The 18,831-nt window shown below is 29.9% G+C and overlaps 1 protein-coding gene across 1 annotated transcript in view; it reads left to right on the top strand.

Moving 5' to 3' along the window:
- Positions 1-18,831, top strand: part of LOC129961886 (uncharacterized) — a 55,295-nt gene that overhangs the window by 18,051 nt on the left and 18,413 nt on the right. The window lies entirely within an intron of this gene.

The following is an 18,831-nucleotide window of genomic DNA, read 5'->3' as shown; positions in this document are numbered from 1 at the left end:
GAAAAGATTAAAATTTTAGAAATGATTAATTAAATAGCTTTAAACAATAAATGTAGAAACTTACATTTAAGTTTAAGAATGGTCTTTTTAATAGATTTATTGTTACTTTAACTACTGTAAGTTTTTCTTTTATCAAAATAATTTGAAAGTTATACACATCAAAAGACTAAAGACAAAACACAGTACTTATCATGAAAAAAATGTTTGAAAGAAGGAAATGCGTTTTATTTTTTTTTGTAAATATTTTTATGCATTTAAATATTTTTGAAGAACTGGACTGGAACAAAAATTTCAACAATACAATACTCTACTCCGTAGTTTAAATTTCATTTTTCTTCTTTTTTTTTTTTCTTGCGATCATAGTTTTTTCCCTCAAAATGCGTTCCGTGTTTATTATGGCATTTGTTGTAATGATACGGTTGTCATGATACTGTCAAAAGACTAAAGATAAAACACTATTTATCATGAAAAAAATGTTTGAAAGAAAAAAACTTTTTTTTTGTAAATATTTTAATTTTATGTAAATATTTTTGAAGAACTGGACTAGAACAACAGTTTCAACGATACAATTAACGACGTCATGGTTTAAATTTCCTTTTTTTTTCTCTCTCTCTCTCTCTCTTTGCGATCATAGTTTTTTTCCCTTCAAAGTGCGTTCTGTGTTTTATTACGGCAATTGTTGTAATGATACTGTTGAAAATAATATTCTTCAAAAATAATCAACGATGCTTATTAATAAATATTTTCACTTAAAGGTAAAGGATTAATTTCTGTTCCATCCCATATACCTTTATATTTACTTCATATTTTATTTCAGTAAACATGGTTTGAAGGTGCTTTTTCTCATGTAGTGCATACTTAAATTCTTTAATCCTCTCATCAGAATATCAGTCAATATAGCTGCTGTAGTTAAAGGGCAAATACTACTAATATTTTGACGTTCAGAAAATTGATATCATGAACATATAAACAGGCTTAGTTTATATTGATATTTTAGCCTTATTGAAATATTTCGAAATATTTTGAATTGTTTTTAATGTTTTCTTTCCAATTAACTTTTCCTTTCTTGTTATTCTCACTTGTTATTCTCACTGACGTATTGTTCCATAATTATACATTTATGTCAAGTTTAATATTTTGTGTAACATTTTCTTATATTTCAGAACAGAAAAATCATTACTCTAGAATTAAAGGTGTTATTTTTTTCAGAATAATTTCGATTAGAGAAAAACAGAGGATTGAGTTATATTTTTGACCCTTACGAATCTTTAATTTAAAAAATGACCAGTCCCTTGTCTTAGCCATCTTTCTAAAACATTTCTAATTATCTGGTTACTTAATATATGAGCCATTCATCATGTAGAGGTCAATATTGAGATTTAAAGTTTAAGTTAAATGCTGCATAGTCATTAAAAGGATGCAACCAAAGATTAATTAAAAATTTTTGGTCATTATTTACAATCTCATTTTGTTTTTTCCACATTCCACAGAGATAAAATTCAATAATATTTAAGCATATTAAGTATATTAATAAAAATACGTTCTATTTCATATTTACCTTAAACTATACATGCATAACTTTTAAAATCCTTGTTTAATGTAAGAATAAGAATGAAGCTAGAGGTTATTAATGTTTTTTCAGTAATTTAATATGCATTAAATATAGAGGAAACATTTTAACTTTTTGTCTGCAAATAAATTTCTGTATTTGAGAATTAAAAATGGAGTGAACATAAATTAAAATTTCCAAATACAAGAATTAAAACAATCAAATTTAAAAATATTTTTAAATACTTTGGCCCCATTTATATTGAGTGTAGACACAGTTGCTTCTTTCTTGGAATGAAACTTTTCCTGATTTTTTTTTCGAAAATAGTTTTGTTCTTCCATACTTACGTTTCATTCTATAAAGGATGATTTTATTTTTTGTGAAAAAAGATAAAAATAGAATCACTCGTGATGGCTTTAAAAAGAAGTCTTTAAAGAATATCTACACTTCTACTGCTGATCCTGCTAATTCCACTGATTAGAGGTGAATTTATTTTCTGCTGTATCCCAAAATTTTTTCGGGATTGAAGGTTACTTTTTAGTGTTGAATTACATCATGTTGTTAAGAAGTAGCGTATATTAATTAAACTCGAATTCAAACATTTCATGTAAAGAATGATTTGAAAATGTTATTCAATTGGAGGTTTAAAATGTCTTTTGAAATACGGGTAATGCAACTCTAAAATATATGCACTAAGAAATATAACTTTTTGTTTAATGATGAAATATTTTAAAGTGATGAATAAATAGTATTTTTTAAACAAGCACTTATGATTTCAGAAGAGCTTTTCCATCATTCGTTTTTAGGTATTTCTGTTCTCTTCATTTTATTCATTCTCTTCAACATTAAATATAACTGTTCAGGATGCGACTTCAATGGGATTCTCTGCGGAGATTCAAAGAAAGTTTATTACCTTTCTTTTTGTCTCCATTCTTTTTTTTTCCATCATATATTCATCCAAATGGTTAGATAACTCAGTGTTATAGACGCAGGATGACATTATGTTATATATTTCATTCATAAATGTTATCTTTCTTTCAGTGTATTTGCATAACACTTTCACTGATATATCCGGAAATTATTTCTTAAAATGTATTAATTACTAAACATTCCCGATTTCAAATTCTGCGCAAGATCCTTGCTATTTTTATACAGGATTTTAATCTACTTAATCTTTTAGTTAACTAGCTATTATCTTCATTCCACTTCCTTTACAAGGATGTTTCCACATTCGTTTCATGTCAAGTGACTCCATTGTCAATAAATTCCTTTCTAGAACAGGACGTCCTTCCGCTGATTCATAGCGAAATCCTTTTCCTCTAGTCTGCTCCTAAAAACCAAACAAGGACAAATTATGTATGAATTTATATAATTTTGAATTTATGAATTTATATAATTTTTTCAGCTCTTATAGTTCGTCTTTTTTATTGCATTCAAAAATAAAAATAAAATATTACTTATAGTTCGACCTCTCTACAATACCAAAGTAAATTTTTAAAAAATTAAAATTAAATCTACGATCGCGCATTTCCAGTTATCATGTGAGAACATTACTATTTTTAAGTCACTTTTTCTTTAATTAATTAAAGTTATTAACCAGTTTAAACTGGTTTGAAATAATCACGAGATTTCTCTCTCTCTCATATATATATATATTTATATATAATTTTCTTAAACTTTCATAACTAGCCGATTTCGAGATGAAATAACAACTATGATGTAATAGTTGTACGTCGACTTGCAAGTCAACTTTTTACAAACGCATCTGCTTTCAAAGAAGCATACGTGATAATAATGCAATACTGGTAAAAGCAAGTAAAAAAATATATGATACTAAAAGATGATGATGAAAATTGCCATTTATGCTTTTATTCATTGCCAACGTGATCTCGAGCTTCAAATTCCCCAACCAAAATATCATATTCTCACATGATAAAAAATATATATATTCTTTTTTTTTTTGTTCTTTATGTAATTTTTCATAGTTGAAATTTTTCTTTTACTCGTTATTCATGAAATTACAATTAGGATCATTAATTCATTTGCCATATTCACATGGATGAAATCTTTTATAAACGCATTGATTAATACCTTATGCTGTATATACATGCAGGACTGAAAATCTGATTAGCAGCATAAAATGAGATATTAATTATGTCCAACAGCCGCCTCAACAAATTCTCTTCAGTTCTTATGTTTTGTGTCTGTGAAATGTGTAATTTTTTAGAGGAAATTGTCGGATACAATTCTAATCCGATTGTCTTAGATCAAAATTTCTCTTTAATCGCTTTGTGAATTTGAAGTAGTCTGGTAGTTAGATTTCTGCATCAGAATCTGAAATTTCTAAAATCGAAACCCGATTTTACCAAATATCCATTAGTTGTGTAAGCTTGGATAACGATAAATCCAATGCTACCAAACAATCTTCAAGCTGGTGCTGCAGGAAAATTTAGAAATGGGGAAGTCTGGGGTATGGGGGGAAGTGCACCACAGTTCAGAATTAGGAGGTTCAACCCAGAATAACTTTAGTGACTTCAGACTTGAACATAAATGTAACAGCTGATTGTTGTTGTCATTAATACCGACAATTTTCAAATTTATCTGCGTTACAAGAAATTTGTGGACTTTTTAGAGTATGATTTCTTTTATATTAATATTTAAAATAAGATTCAGAAATTCAAAAAGAATTGCAATCTTATCATTCCAATATGAATACGTTATCATACGTTAATAAGAAAGTACTTCACATTTTTAATTTGATTATAGATAATATAGTATCTATGAATTCAATTTGCCATTTCATGAAATGTCTGTAATTATATTTTTTAAAATAATTAGTGATGTTGTGTAGAAATCTAAAGAGTTCTATGCATGCTTATGTAACCTTAGCGGCATATTGTCCCGGAATTACAGAATCCATCATAAAGTATATCAAAAAAAATCCAATGTATCCTTCAAAAAGCATATAATTATGTATTTGTAAAATGCATTTACAAGGATAGTAAATGAACTGCAAAAATATGTATCTATCAACTATCATTTTTTTTAGATTATTATTTCAACTATCAATTATTTAAATAGGTAAACAAATAAAATCACATTGATTTATTGCAAACCTTCCTGATAGTTTAATGATAATTAGTCCTTTCTAGAAAAGAATAATTAGACTAAAGTGATTCTTTTCTAAAGTTGCATTGCGAATATTTCTGAGCGGTATACTATATTTAACAGTTTGAGGTGTTTTGTTAAATTTCTCATAAAAGAGAAACTGTTATAAAAACTATTTTATCTTGATTCAGCTCATATTAACTTCATTTTAAAATATTCTTTTATTTTTTTGATAAAATTCCAATTTATTTATTTAGTTAATTCAACATAAGCTTTGTAAAAATGCTTAAGTCAGCGGTTCCCACATAACGAGTGAAGGAATAAAAAATTGTCGATCTAACACATTCTTTTAAAAGATACCTATATTTCTCTTACCTAAATTGACACGTGTAAAGAAATCCCTATCAAAATCTCACAGTATATAATAATGGGGAAAAATATTTCATTAGCTTTTCCTCTTTTCGCTCTCGTGTCGTTCTGTGTTGTCGTGCCTTGTCGCTCCTGCTTGTACATAAATTATACCTCCCGGGATGGAATAAAAGTATTTAAAATTCGAAAGTGTATTCTCTCACTTCGGTCTCTGCTTAAAAAATTATGTTTACATATTTATATGGCTTTGTAACGCAAAGGTCCTAGGCATTTTGCTAACCGTTAAATAGCAACTACATTGTGGCAAATTCTAGAGAAACGCTATATTTTTTATTAATATTTGTATATTATACAGTAACAAAGTGATTTTCTACACTAAATATAGAAATTTCGGAACTCTTCAATAAATAATTTCGTCCAGATAAACATCTGATGAGAAGTTTCCAAACATAAACATAAAAAAGTTGTGTAATAGAGTTACGGCGTTTTTTCAATACTGTACATCACTTAGACATAAAAAAATAAATATTGTTGTTTTCTTTTTCCGCCGACATCAACACAAATATTTAATAAAACAATCAATATTTAGAAAATCTTCTATTATGATGTATATTGTAGGTATAGATTAAAATAAACTCCTTAAAACAATTATCAAAGTAATGAGTAAGAGGTCTAGATTACTTGATGAAGGTACAAAATCTGTGTTCCTACGAATAAGGTCAAAAACTTTAATGTGATTATAAATCCAATTGTAGGAGACAAACAGGAATTCTGCATCATAAAAACGCCTTAAAATAAGAATCTGAACTGCGAATATCGCCCTTCCGCAATGATGCCTGAATAAGGAACGTGACAATTTACCTCAACAGCTCTGACCTTGAAAAATGTCTTTGACCGCGAAAAAACTTGATTCTTGTTTTTTGCTGATTTCACCCACTTAGTGTTTCCGTGCGTGAAGAAAAATGGTCAGCTGTTTTGTTAGGTATACCGTCGGTGTTCGACTCATTTCCGAAATTAAATCGTTTTTCTTCTACGATCCATCGGTGTTATACTGGTTTTCTTTATTTTTGTTTTGTTTCTAAGTAATGAATCATGCTTTTGTTTTTGCTATTGAAAAAAAAGAAATTGATTTATTGTGGGCGTCTAGGATACGGATGAAAATAGTATTCTGATTTTGTTTTGTATTTTCGATTTATTAAGTTTTCAAGTAGCGTTATAATTCCCTAGATTATTTTTGTGAAATTTAATCCTCAAGACTGAATTATAAATTCTTAGAAAATTCGTTAGGGAAAATAAACATTAAAATACTATTAAATACAAAATGCTGATATAGAATTTTTATTTAAAAGATGCAGCTTCCGCAGAAAAGAAATCTCTCTGAAACTTTCAAAACAACTTTTTAATATCTAAAATTGTCCTTCCTTCCTATGGACCTTTAAATTATCTGTTAATATGTCAGTTTATCTTTCATTGGAAATTTAAATACACAAGACTTAAAAATCTATGATCGTTGTCATTTAATGAATCATTTTTAATTTAATTTCAATTTTCATTTTGTTGTTTATAAGAAAGCTTTTAATTATTCTTCATTAATTTAAAAAAATGAAAAGGAATTAATTCATTGATTGAATATAATATATATTTTTAAGCCTCATGGTAATAATTTTATACCATGGTAATATTTATGTATACCATATATATTTTTTTTTTGAAGATATTTTTCTAGTGTCGAAGAATTTATATTTACCTGGCTTTCTTATAAGCCTTCAGAGGCATGTTTAATGTTGCTTGAGTAAATATTGAGTTAATATAAATGTTTTTCATGATTCTATAATTGACTTTTTCTTTCTTCTTACAGCATATAGGCCTTCAATTTTTACATAATTAACTAGCTGACCCGGCAAACGTTGTTTTGCCATATAAATAATTTCCTAGTAATTTCTAGTGTAGACAAAAAATAGCTTACTTATTGTAAGTATGTATGTATGTATGTTAGAATGTGTATATTGTATGTATGTTAGAATGTGTATATTGTATGTATGTAAGAATGTGGGATATGCGTGAAATAAGCATGGAGCGCTGTGAACAATGAGGGAATATAAAAATAACAAAAGGCAAACATTATTTTTAAGTTATTATAATTTATTCCTTAAAATTATATATCATTAATTAAACAATTACGACAGTAACACTATTAAACAATATCAATCTCTTAATGCTATAGCGTGAACAATATTTTTTGTTAGTCCATCTTTAGCTAACACAAACAAACTGGATGGTTTACCCACTCGAGAGCATGCCACGTATAATTGTCCGTGTGAAAAACATGGTGTTCTCAAATCTAATCCACAAACAGACATCGTTTGACCTTGGGATTTGTTGATAGTCATTGCAAATGCCAATCTAATCGGAAACTGAATACGTTTGAATTGAATTGGCACATCTGTAGGTATAATAGGAATCCGTGGTATGAGTATATTTTCACCTCTGAACTTGCCATTTAAAATCCTGGCTTCGATCACGTTTTTCATTAATTTTTGAATGACTAATCGCGTACCGTTGCACAGCCGGGTTGGGTTCAAATTACGAAGCAAGATAATTGGAGATCCAACCTTTAATTGTAAATTATGCGGTGGCATGCCTGGCAAATCCAGTGAGTTCAAAAACTCTGTGGGAAAATATACTGCTTCGCTGTCGTCGCAAACTGTATCAATAGATTTATATGATACCAAGTTCCCTGGCAACAACATTTGTATCTTCAGATTTAAATTGTCAACGTCTCCATTTTTTTGCCGCTAAAATCGCTCTTTCTGCAAGCCACTCATGATTTATGTACTGTGTGTGTACATCGGGAAATATTTGTTCAATGAGAGTATCTTGCGAATCAGCGATTGTGCAGAAATCGGTCGGTAATTTTACGTATCCAGTTTCATCTATAGCAACTTTTCCATCACCGATATCTAAGAGTTGTTTTGAAAATGTTTCAGCGGATGGATCTTGAAGCATTTGAACGCGCATATTTATTTTTAGCTGTAATTTTTCAACATTACGCCACAATGGAGATGATTTTAAGCAAGCGTTGATCTCATCAGCGTATGTTGAACGTGGAATGACTGGAAGTGTTTGTCTGAAATCACCTGAAAGGACCAACAGAGTTCCGCCAAATAGTTTGTCACTGTTTTTAATATCTTTCAATGTCCTGTTCAACGCCTCAAGTGAATGTTTGTGTGCCATTCATCCCAAATAATAATTTTACACCGTTTCAGCACAGTGGCCATGGACGATTGTTTCTTAATGTTGCATACTGCGTCAGGGTTATTCTGAATATTTAGTGGCAGCTTAAATACTGAATGAGCTGTTCTACCTCCATCCAATAAAGTTGCTGCAATGCCCGATGATGCAACGGCCAATGCGATGCCATTATTTGATCGTATTTCAGCAAGAATTAGCGAAATAACGAATGTTTTGCCAGTTCCACCCGGTGCATCCAAAAAGAAGAACCCACCTTGTCCAGCTGAAACTGCGAGCATAATGCGATCATAAATGGTTCTTTGTTCCTCATTCATTAGTGGGACATTGCGGGCAACAATCGCTGCCATTTCTACAGTACTGTACTGCAGTTCACGATTCATTTCAGTATTCATTAAATAAGATGCAGTTCGATTTGGCGAATTCATACCGAAATTACTTGAATATTTTCAACAACTCGTTGTGCTCGTTCAAAAGAGCATCTAGCTCGCTGACGATGCTCCTGGCATAAAGTGAATCAAGGTTATTATAATCACAACGTGCATTCACGCGATTGGCAAGTGCGCTTCCGGAATCCTCGCCGCCCATAAAGTAGATTTGTTAGAATTTATGTGGTTCGTTTGGCATTGGCAGCAGTGAGCCCATTTTATGATAAACTTGGCCTCTGATTTTGAATGTAGAAGTGAATTGTTTACCATTTGCATTAGTATTTCGAACTATTTCTGTTGCTCCGAACGATGTCATTTGAAAGCATGAATTGAATCTTCGAATTGACTTCAGGAACACGTTAGAATCTGGATCCGTGCCGATAAGTAAGCCGTTCAATGGTTCAGGTGGTGTTTCAATTTCAGGTAGTTGCACTTTTCCTGACGCGCAACACATCCCAGCTGGCTCATTTTTGAATTTCAGAGCATGACAATGCGGACATTCCTTGTCCATAGCACCAATTACCACTTTTGAATGAGCATAATATTCAATATCGGGCTCATACTGGAATGCTAGACGCAGGAATGAATCAGATATAAATGCTCGATGTACCTGTTGTCGTTGTTGGTCATTTGTTCTTCGTCTATTGACTGTGAAACGGCGTGATTGTCGTTGTTCTAATCTTCTGACTTCATTGCGTTCAGCTCGTGTATCTTCTGGCTCTTCTTGATGCAATTGCGCCATTCTGACACGTGCATCAGTATTTTGTTGCTGGATTTGTTCTTCTGTTCTTTGGGATCTGCTATTTCGCAAGTTTCGAGCTTTACTTGTACTGCGGCTCAAATCAGCCCCTTTGCGATTTCTTGGCATTGCTCACTGTAAAAATTGAAACTATGAAAATCTTAATTGTTAAATTACATTTTTTTAATAAAATTAAATTAAAATTACATTTTTATAAGATCAACAACATTTTCGATATAAATAAAAAAAAGTATACTTACAACACAAAATCCGTTGTTATTGGAAGCTCGTGTCACGTGTTGAGTACTTTTGAGGTTATAAAATCACTTGATTAACTAATCGTGCAAAATACACTCAAAATTGATAATTTAATTATTATTGATAAAATAGGAATGATTAAAAGTTAATATGAGAGTTACACTGAGATAGCAAAATAATAATTGTCAACGTTACTACTACACTTGATGCATAAACAATAATGATGGCCGACAACTGTGTAGGGAGTGAGAAAGAAAGGAGACCGGCTTCGTTCTCATCCCTACTCCGTGCTGTTTACTGGGTCAGAAGTGACACCTGTAGACATCTGGCGGGGATAACTAATTAAATGACGATTGATCAGTTTTCGACCGGAGAGGAAAAATGATTAAATTACTAAAATGGCTATTAAAAAATAAGGGTGGATCGTAGAAGGGGGAAAATTGAGGATTGTATGTAGTTTTGTATGTTGTATCATAAAAAAATAGAAATTAAAAATTTTGTCTAAAAAATAAAAATAAAAATTTAGGGGTGGACTACCCCTAACATTTAGGGGGATGAAAAATAGATGTTGGTCGATTCTCATAGATACCGGATAAGCACAAAAAATTTCATCAAAATCGGTCAAGCCGTTTCGGAGGAGTATGGCAACGAAAACTGTGACACGAGAATTTTATATATTAGATATATCCACATTTTTCTGTCTCGCTTGATGACATGGCATTATAATTTAAAAAAGACTCTTGCAAACTTCATAATGTAATTAGGATTAGAAATCCATGACATTAGAGGTGGCATATTGCTCCTCTTATACGTAGTGATATTCACGTTGTATTCAAACTTATCAGCAGCTTATAAGTTACTTACTAAAATGTACAGCATAAACTGGAATACATTAAGAATCCTTAATAAACGATTAAAATATGCAAATAAAGAAACATATTAATACCAAGCTTTTATTTTTCCCATAATAAATATTTTGCACTCATTAACAAGATAAATATTAGATGCATTCACAAACAAGATTTTAAAGGTAGTGTTTTGATTTATTAAGGACAAATCACATGAGCGTTTGTATAAATAATAATTATTGAAGGAAATAATACATCTTCCACTTGAAGGAAATGGATACTTAAATAGGAGTTAGTCATCCATGGTACACTATGTCAATGGCGCAAAAAGTTTTAATTACTCTAATTGATTTGCAAGTTTATTAAATTGCAATATATTGAAATCATGTTTTCAGTCGTACATGAAAAAAGCTGAGATTATAAATATGTCCCTTAATAATAGTTTAACAACTGGAAAAGCCAATATTCCGAAGAAAAATTTGGTCGCCTACGGTGGCTAGTATATAACTAATAAATTCAATTTTGTGTTACTTTAAGATGTCCTTATGTATTTTAGTAATTCCGAATTTAAAAAAGAATATTTCTGAAGTGCATGACAACCCCATCAATTTAGAACCTGAAACGTTTAAAAATCCAGAATCGCAGAGCAAGTAATTCTTTTGTTTTATTTTTAATTACATTTCCAAAATGGGGAATTCCTTTTCTGATGTGTTAAATAGTCGAACTTTTTTTTCCCGTTTTCTTAGTTATTGTGACAAAATTTTTAGTTTTCAATTGAAAATTTTTACCTTGTAAAGGAAAGGAAATTTTTTGAAAATGTTTACCTTTTATTAATTAATTTTACAAATACAAGGAAATTTTTTATCTTGGTTGGATAAAATGGCCTTGGATGAGCTTCACAAAACTACTCTCAGAAGAGTAAATTTAAATTATTTTTAATCCAGTAAGTTTGAAGCTCAAAATGAACAGAGTTATTTTTTTTTCTTTTCATATATACATTTTCCTCAAAACTAATAAATACCTGTTTATCCTTTATTACACACACACACACACACACACACACACACACACACACACACACACACACACACACACACACACACACACACAGACATCCTTACTTAAGTCGACACATGTCTAAGAAATCCCTACCAGAATCTCACAATATAAAATCACTGATGAATTTCAGTCTCTTTCGCTCTTTTGCACTTGTATCGCGATGCTAACGGGCTTCAGTTTCCCCATTGCTTATTATGCATAATATGTTTTAAAATTTTCAGAAGTGTTGTCTCTCCGGCCGCGCAACTGCTAAAGAAAATATGTTCACACCCACACTGAATTTGTTACACATAAGAAAAATCAATCAATTGAACTCATCGTTTTCTTAAAAAGTTAAAAATAATATCCAAACATCTAATTCATAAAAATGATTTAACATGAAAAACAGTTTCTTTTTAAAATTAATTATTCTATTTCAGTTTCATTCCACAGACAGAACCAAACTGTGTTTGTTTGCTAATCAACATCTGCATAATTTTAAAACAGCTGAATGATTAATATTATTACACAGTGGCTTATTTATTGAAAATAATGTTAATAATATTTCCACCCTCTCGGACAGTGGAAATAGATAGAATATCATAGCTTTTAATGATTCTCAAAAGGGCGGAAGCATTTCCATATTTTTTCATTTAATTATCTTCTTAAACGTTTACATCCAAATTTCACAAATTTGAAAGCTTTGGATAAAAAAGATTTAAATATTTATTTTTAATACTTTTTTTAAAATTTGATTTACGGATCAGTAAATTTTTAATAAGCAAAAAAGTTGTGTATTGGTGTCCAATTCTTACTGACATTCAGAATGCATGTTTTGAATAGGAAATGTTACTTTAATTTTACAATAAACGCACTCCTACATAAGAGAATGCGCCATTCTAGAAGCACAATTCCGCGCGTTACTATATATTGTGTTCCAGGAAGATACCCTTCAACAGTCAGATTCAGTTGGAGAAGGGGATAGTCACCAATAGGATGAGTTCTCTGATCTGGATGTAAATTAATTATGTTATATCCATTAGCGAACTATTAGGGAATCGTTACCTAAATGTGTAAGGGCCAAATACTCTAAGCATCGGACATCCATTCAAATTTAGTTAGCCTTTTCTGCTTGCATTGATACTCAAGGAGGCTAAATTCATCCCAAATTACAATGCTGGCGCATAATATATCAACATGATCGCTTGTATAAACGGAAATAATGCATTCCACACCTTAGAATTGGCATTTTCAGTAATTCTTTTGTAGTTCATTTCATAATTACAATGTGGTGATTCTTGTATTTGTAAAAGCATTCGTATGGTGTAATATATATATATATATTCTACTAACCCTTTATTTATCGAATTATTTTACCATCCATTTTTCAAATTTATTTTTGAATCATTAATTAAATTTTGGTACATAATAAACCCAAGAAGAAGATATTTTTTAATCAATTAAAATACGTTAATAATTAAAGATTTTCAATCTTATTTTTAGTTGGTCATCTGCTTTCTATTGGAAATACATTCTTTATATTTTTTCAAATATTGTTAGAAAAAATAGTCACAATGTGAAGATATCAGCCAGATATAAACGGGTTTTTTAGATACCTTTAATAGGAATTGAAGTAAACTATATAGTACTTTTGTAAACTAAATAGTAAGTTTAGTAAATTAAATAGTACTTTAAAGTACCGTCGATAAAAAAAGATTAAGGTATTTTTTGAATTCAACTTCTTATTCATATAAAGGTTTGAATTAAATTGCATGAAGTATTCATAACATTTTAAATGAAAACAAATTAATATTTCTGAAAAATTTAAGCATACAAACGCACATAAATAATATAACGGATTCATTAAAATTTGATGCAATTCAAAAAGGTTAATCTTTCATTGAATACGCGTTATAAATATCCATGTTGAGTTGCTAGATTACTGATCTTAGAATCGGAGAAATTTGATAATATCTTGAACTGTCTTCTAATTAAGAACTAATATAGAATTATTCTTTGGTATTGTCATAAAGCTCGGAACAGAATTTTTTTATGAAATATTAGTGCAGATGTCGTCTTTGAGATATGAATGGGGCCGCGGTGGCCCGGTGGTAAGGTCTCGGCTTCGAAACCGGAGGGTTTCAGGTTCGTGACCCGATTCCACCGAAGACCCGTCGTGTAAGGGGGTCTGTTGCACGTTAAATCCGTCATGCAAAACGTCCTCCCGTTGGTGTGGTGTGGTGTGGAGAGGGGGGTGCCAGCTCAGGTGTCGTCCTCGTCATCTGACCGTGGTTCAAAATTACGAGGTCCGTCCCAAAATAGCCCTAGTGTTGCTTCAAACGGGACGTTAATATAACCAAAACCAAATTGAGATATGAATGTGGTTCAAAATTGAGCAATCCTTTCGAAACTATCTTTTGTTTTGTTCAATGCAATAACATTTCAAATAAAGATTCATTTATGCTCAGAACAAAGAAATTAGAAAAATAGTACACATCAGCTTAATATTAAAGCAATCTTTCAATATTAAAGTATTGAATCATTGTTCAGTATTAAATGAAAAATATTTTTAATCTCATCCATAGCGGAATGCAAACTTCTTTTCTGTTTCTGAAGCGTTAAAATAATATATGTGTCTCTTGGTTTTCGTACTAATACTAGAGTAAACAGAAGTCATTTTCTAGGTAAATTTTGTTATAATTGTCAATTTCTGATGGGATAAAATTTTATGATTAACAATTTAAATAAAAAAAAATCAATAAATAAGAGGGAAAATAAAAGTTCATTCGCAAAGGAATCATTACAAAGTTGAAGTTAAATTTAAAAACCATTAAAATTCTACTTTCCTCAGAAACTTTTAAAAGCGTATTCAACCACTGAAAAATATTTTCATAATATAAATCTCCAAAAATGACAATTATTCTATCGATCTTGAAAGCTGAACAGCCTCCTCCAATTTATTTTATTATTCGTTTAAAAAATAACTTTGAAAGAAATTCCATTATATAGAGCACACATTTACAAGATCTCATACTTTAAAATTATACTTTGAATATAAACATCTTCACAAAAGCCTTAACTCTGAACTTATTTATATTCCATTCATGAAATACAAAGCATGCAAATACCCATAAAGATAATATTTACGAAACTGCTCGGTTACACGTAAATCACGCTATCAATTATAAAAATTCTAAAGAGGACCATCTTACGTAGATGCCGGGAAGTTTCACTGTAGCAGTAAATTGGTCTTCTTAAGAAGATTTTGGAAGATATATCGCACGTTAAGTCAACGAACCGCGACCAGGGAATGACCGTCAAATTTCTGTTTGTTCTGCTGCAACAAAAGCGAAAGGGAAGGTTTTTTTTCCCCCCAGCGTTATGTGGATGATGAAGTCACAATCATCTCTCCTTTCATTATTCATCATGCTTGAAATCAGTGACTAGGAAAGTCTTTTTCAAGAAACAAAGAATTGCATTTGAAATGAGTTGAAGAATGACTTCGGAAGAATGACTCATAATTTCGGATTCTTCCAACTTCAAGTTAATTATTTGTTTGCACGGAGGAAAAATAATAATCACCAGAGTGATAATGTGATCTACTTATGGTGATTGTTGTCAGAAATGAATGATTGATTGCATTTCACTCAGATCAGAAATTTTTTTCATTTGATATGAATAAGAATTATTTGAATGTGTTATAAGGTCTGAAAAAGTTTCGCAATGGTGTTATGTGTCCTAATAAAATTTCGAAAGAATTAATACGGAAATGTGTACTTCTATTCACTTTTCTATTTGAAAAAAGTCTCATGCTCATTTTATTTTTAATTTCGTGTGTATGATATTACATATGAATATGGATTATTAGAATAAGAGATCCGTGTAAGTTTCACATTATTATTTATTTTCAACAAATAATAAAATGGTGTTTTCTTCCCTTTATTATTTTGTTTGAAAAATTTCAAGACCGCTATGTTTAAGTTATTTGTGCATATTATTGCAAATGAGTAAGGGATGCTTGAGCATGATATAAGATCTGGGCAGGGTTTCACAGTAGCTATAATTTGGCACTAGAACTTGAAACGAAAAACATGTAAATCTTTGATTTTCTCTTGATTTTCTTTTCATTTTACAAATTTCAACGCACACAATATCAATTTAATGACCCTATATATCAAAATGTCTGGGTAAATTATTTTCGAACCATCTGTGAAAGGCATTTTCTTACTCTTTAACTCGACTTATTCCGTCAATATATGGGCGGAATTTTAAAAAAAAGTTTTTCTCTCACTTTCCCTTGTGTTAGAATTCTTACATATGGTACAGTAGTGTGTCCCGACAGTAATTCTTTTTTTTCATTATTATTTCCAGAAATTAATTATCAACCAAGTAATTAAGAATATTAAGAATTATTATTGCAAAATTTCATAATAAAAAAATGGCTGATTGTGAAAAATTACACTGCAAAACTAGCAAAAAAATTTAAAATATGTTTTAAAAGTTTTCTTTGGATACTGCACTACTAAAATATAAAAATATTTTTATAAATAATCCTAAATTAATAAAATAAGAAGCATAATTTTTGTACTGAAAATCTTAGGAAAAGTATACCCCAAATAAATATAAAAAAAAGTTTTAATACGTTTTTTAAAAAAACAATATACTATTATGATGCTTAAAGTATTAATACCAATGCCTCGGGCATTTAAGATTTTTATTTTCCCTCACTAAAAAAATGTACATTTTAATACATGATCAAATGGATGCGCTTGAATTTTTCTTCATTTATTAAGTTGGTCCAAAGAGTGTCAGATTTTAATAAGTAAACGAGGTAAGAGTCAAGCGTAAAAAGCGTCAAGAAACATGCCATGTATAGCATAATTCGTATAATTTATACTCTTCTTTGTTTTCTGTATTGAAAAATTAATATACCTGTAGACACTGATAACGAAATGCTTGCTATAAATCAATAGAAAAATATGGTTTAATACTTGAGAATCAATAGAAAATATGGTTTAATACTTGAGAATCAATAGAAAATATGGTTTAATACTCATCATGGAAGCTACTCCCTCCTTTTTCTTTCTAAAAAATTTAGATCGTATATTAACACAGATTATATTTTCTCAACTGAAGAATAATTTTTTTTTTGTAACAGATGGGAAGAACGCTAAAGGAAATAAAATAAAAAAAAAGCTAAAGGCAAAAGAAATCGAAATTTTTTGAACTGATCCGTTCGATTGGCAGAAATTTTACTCCATCAATATTCTTACAATACCTATGAAATTAAGCCGTTTAAAAACTTTTTGCTGTCAAAGCAAAATAATACATATTACAATATTGTTGTGATAGTGTTACGCTAGTACAGAATAGCGTTGTAGAAAGAGATATACCTTTAAAATATTGTGTAGAATTCATGTTTTTTTTTAGGAAATTATAGCTTAAACTTATATTAAAAATAAATACAGTAGAAAAAAGTTATTACCTTGGTGAAAAAATATTATTCCACATTCCACAGATTTTTTTTATATTAAAGTCTATGTTTATTTAGCAGTCTATTTATTATATCACCAAAGCATCCAAAACTGACTAATTAGTAAAATAAAGTTTGATTATTTAGGTTTGTACAAAAATAGACAACACTTATAAATGGAAAAAAAACATGAAATTATGTAACATTTAATCACAATCTAAGAGAAATTAAGTCATTTACTTTTGTTACCATTCTTCTCTACTGTTTTTAATTTTAAAAAAACTGAGAGGTTAAATTTTCAAGTAATTTCGAAATTACCTTTTCTCATTTCAAAAATACTTTATTCCTCTATGACGACTTCTTGCATTATGGCAATATTTATTACCGCGAAAAAAGTCCATCGAAAAGCGACACAGAAGCTTTTATTCCAATAATTTGAAAAACTAACTTTTTTTCTTGGTTTTCGTGGGTTGCCAATTTCAAAAAAAAAAGTTTAAATTATTTGAATGAGAAATCTTTAAAATAAGAAGAATTCCTTAAAATTGGATTATACGGATAATCGATGCTATCAAAATAAATATTGTAAAATAAATGCTCGATGACTGAGCAAGCTGTTTAATATTTGCAGACTCAAACCCCTTTTTCGTCATCTCGTAAATTTTCAAAATTACTATGCTTGTCCCAAAATTGCATTCGTGTAGCCAAAGAAGGTAATATTCTGCCTGCAAACGTTTTAATCAGTATATTTTTTAAATCAAATCCAACTCAATTTTCCACCTTTTTTTGTTTTGCTGCTTATTCTCTTTTATTTTGCATTGCATTACATAAATATAGGCATATTTTAGAGCACATTTTCTAAGGTGCCTCATTTATAAGGCATTTTATCCACATTATATATTTAAATATGCTTTAATATTCTGTTTTTAAGACAAAAATACTCTACCATATTTTTAAATTCAATAAAAAAACAGACATAATTTACACCAGTGACCGACTGCCCTAAAAGATCAACAGTGGATATTTCAATCAATTTAGAAAGGTTACTGATCCATAAAACTCAATTTTTGAACCAATGCATCCTCAAATAAATAGAAACTGGTGAGAAAAATTATCTCGAGGCAAAGATTTTTCTGTACACAGAAAAAGATCAATTTTTTTCCTGTTTTATAGAAAATAAAAAGAAACGACGCTTTTTAATTCAGTTTTATTAAATATTTGCATCTGCATCTGTATATGAGAACAAATAGTTTATGCATTAAATTTTGCTTGTGCACTCCTTTTTTTGATTCGCAATTAAAAATGTGTGTTTTTTTTAAAATTTTTATATTAAAAAATTATTTATGGTGACCAAACCGCAAATTTCAAAATGCATATACTTAAAGCAAGAATGCGTTACATTGATTCGACTAATTCATTATGAAATTTGGCACAACATGAGGAAATAAACCAGCATAAGTCCCGAATATGAAGGGACAGTAAACAATTATTATCTAAAACGCAATTAAGACAGGATTAAAAAATTATTTTTATTCTGAGTTAAGCATTAGATGGAAATTTAAGTTTATTGCAACTAGGGATTGCAATACCGGTATACCGGGATACCGAATACCGGTATTTCGAGCCATTTGTACAATTTCGTAATACCGGTATTCACAAGTTTAAATACCGGTTTTTCGGTATTTACTAGAAATTTTTAAAATTGTCTCCACTATCTGTTCAGGGATCGCGAAACATAGCAAAATAGTATACGTTTTTGTTTTCATGTCTCCCTT

Source organism: Argiope bruennichi, chromosome 2 (assembly GCF_947563725.1).
Source record: "Argiope bruennichi chromosome 2, qqArgBrue1.1, whole genome shotgun sequence".
NCBI lineage: Eukaryota > Metazoa > Arthropoda > Arachnida > Araneae > Araneidae > Argiope > Argiope bruennichi.
This window is presented reverse-complemented; position numbering and strand designations above follow the sequence as displayed.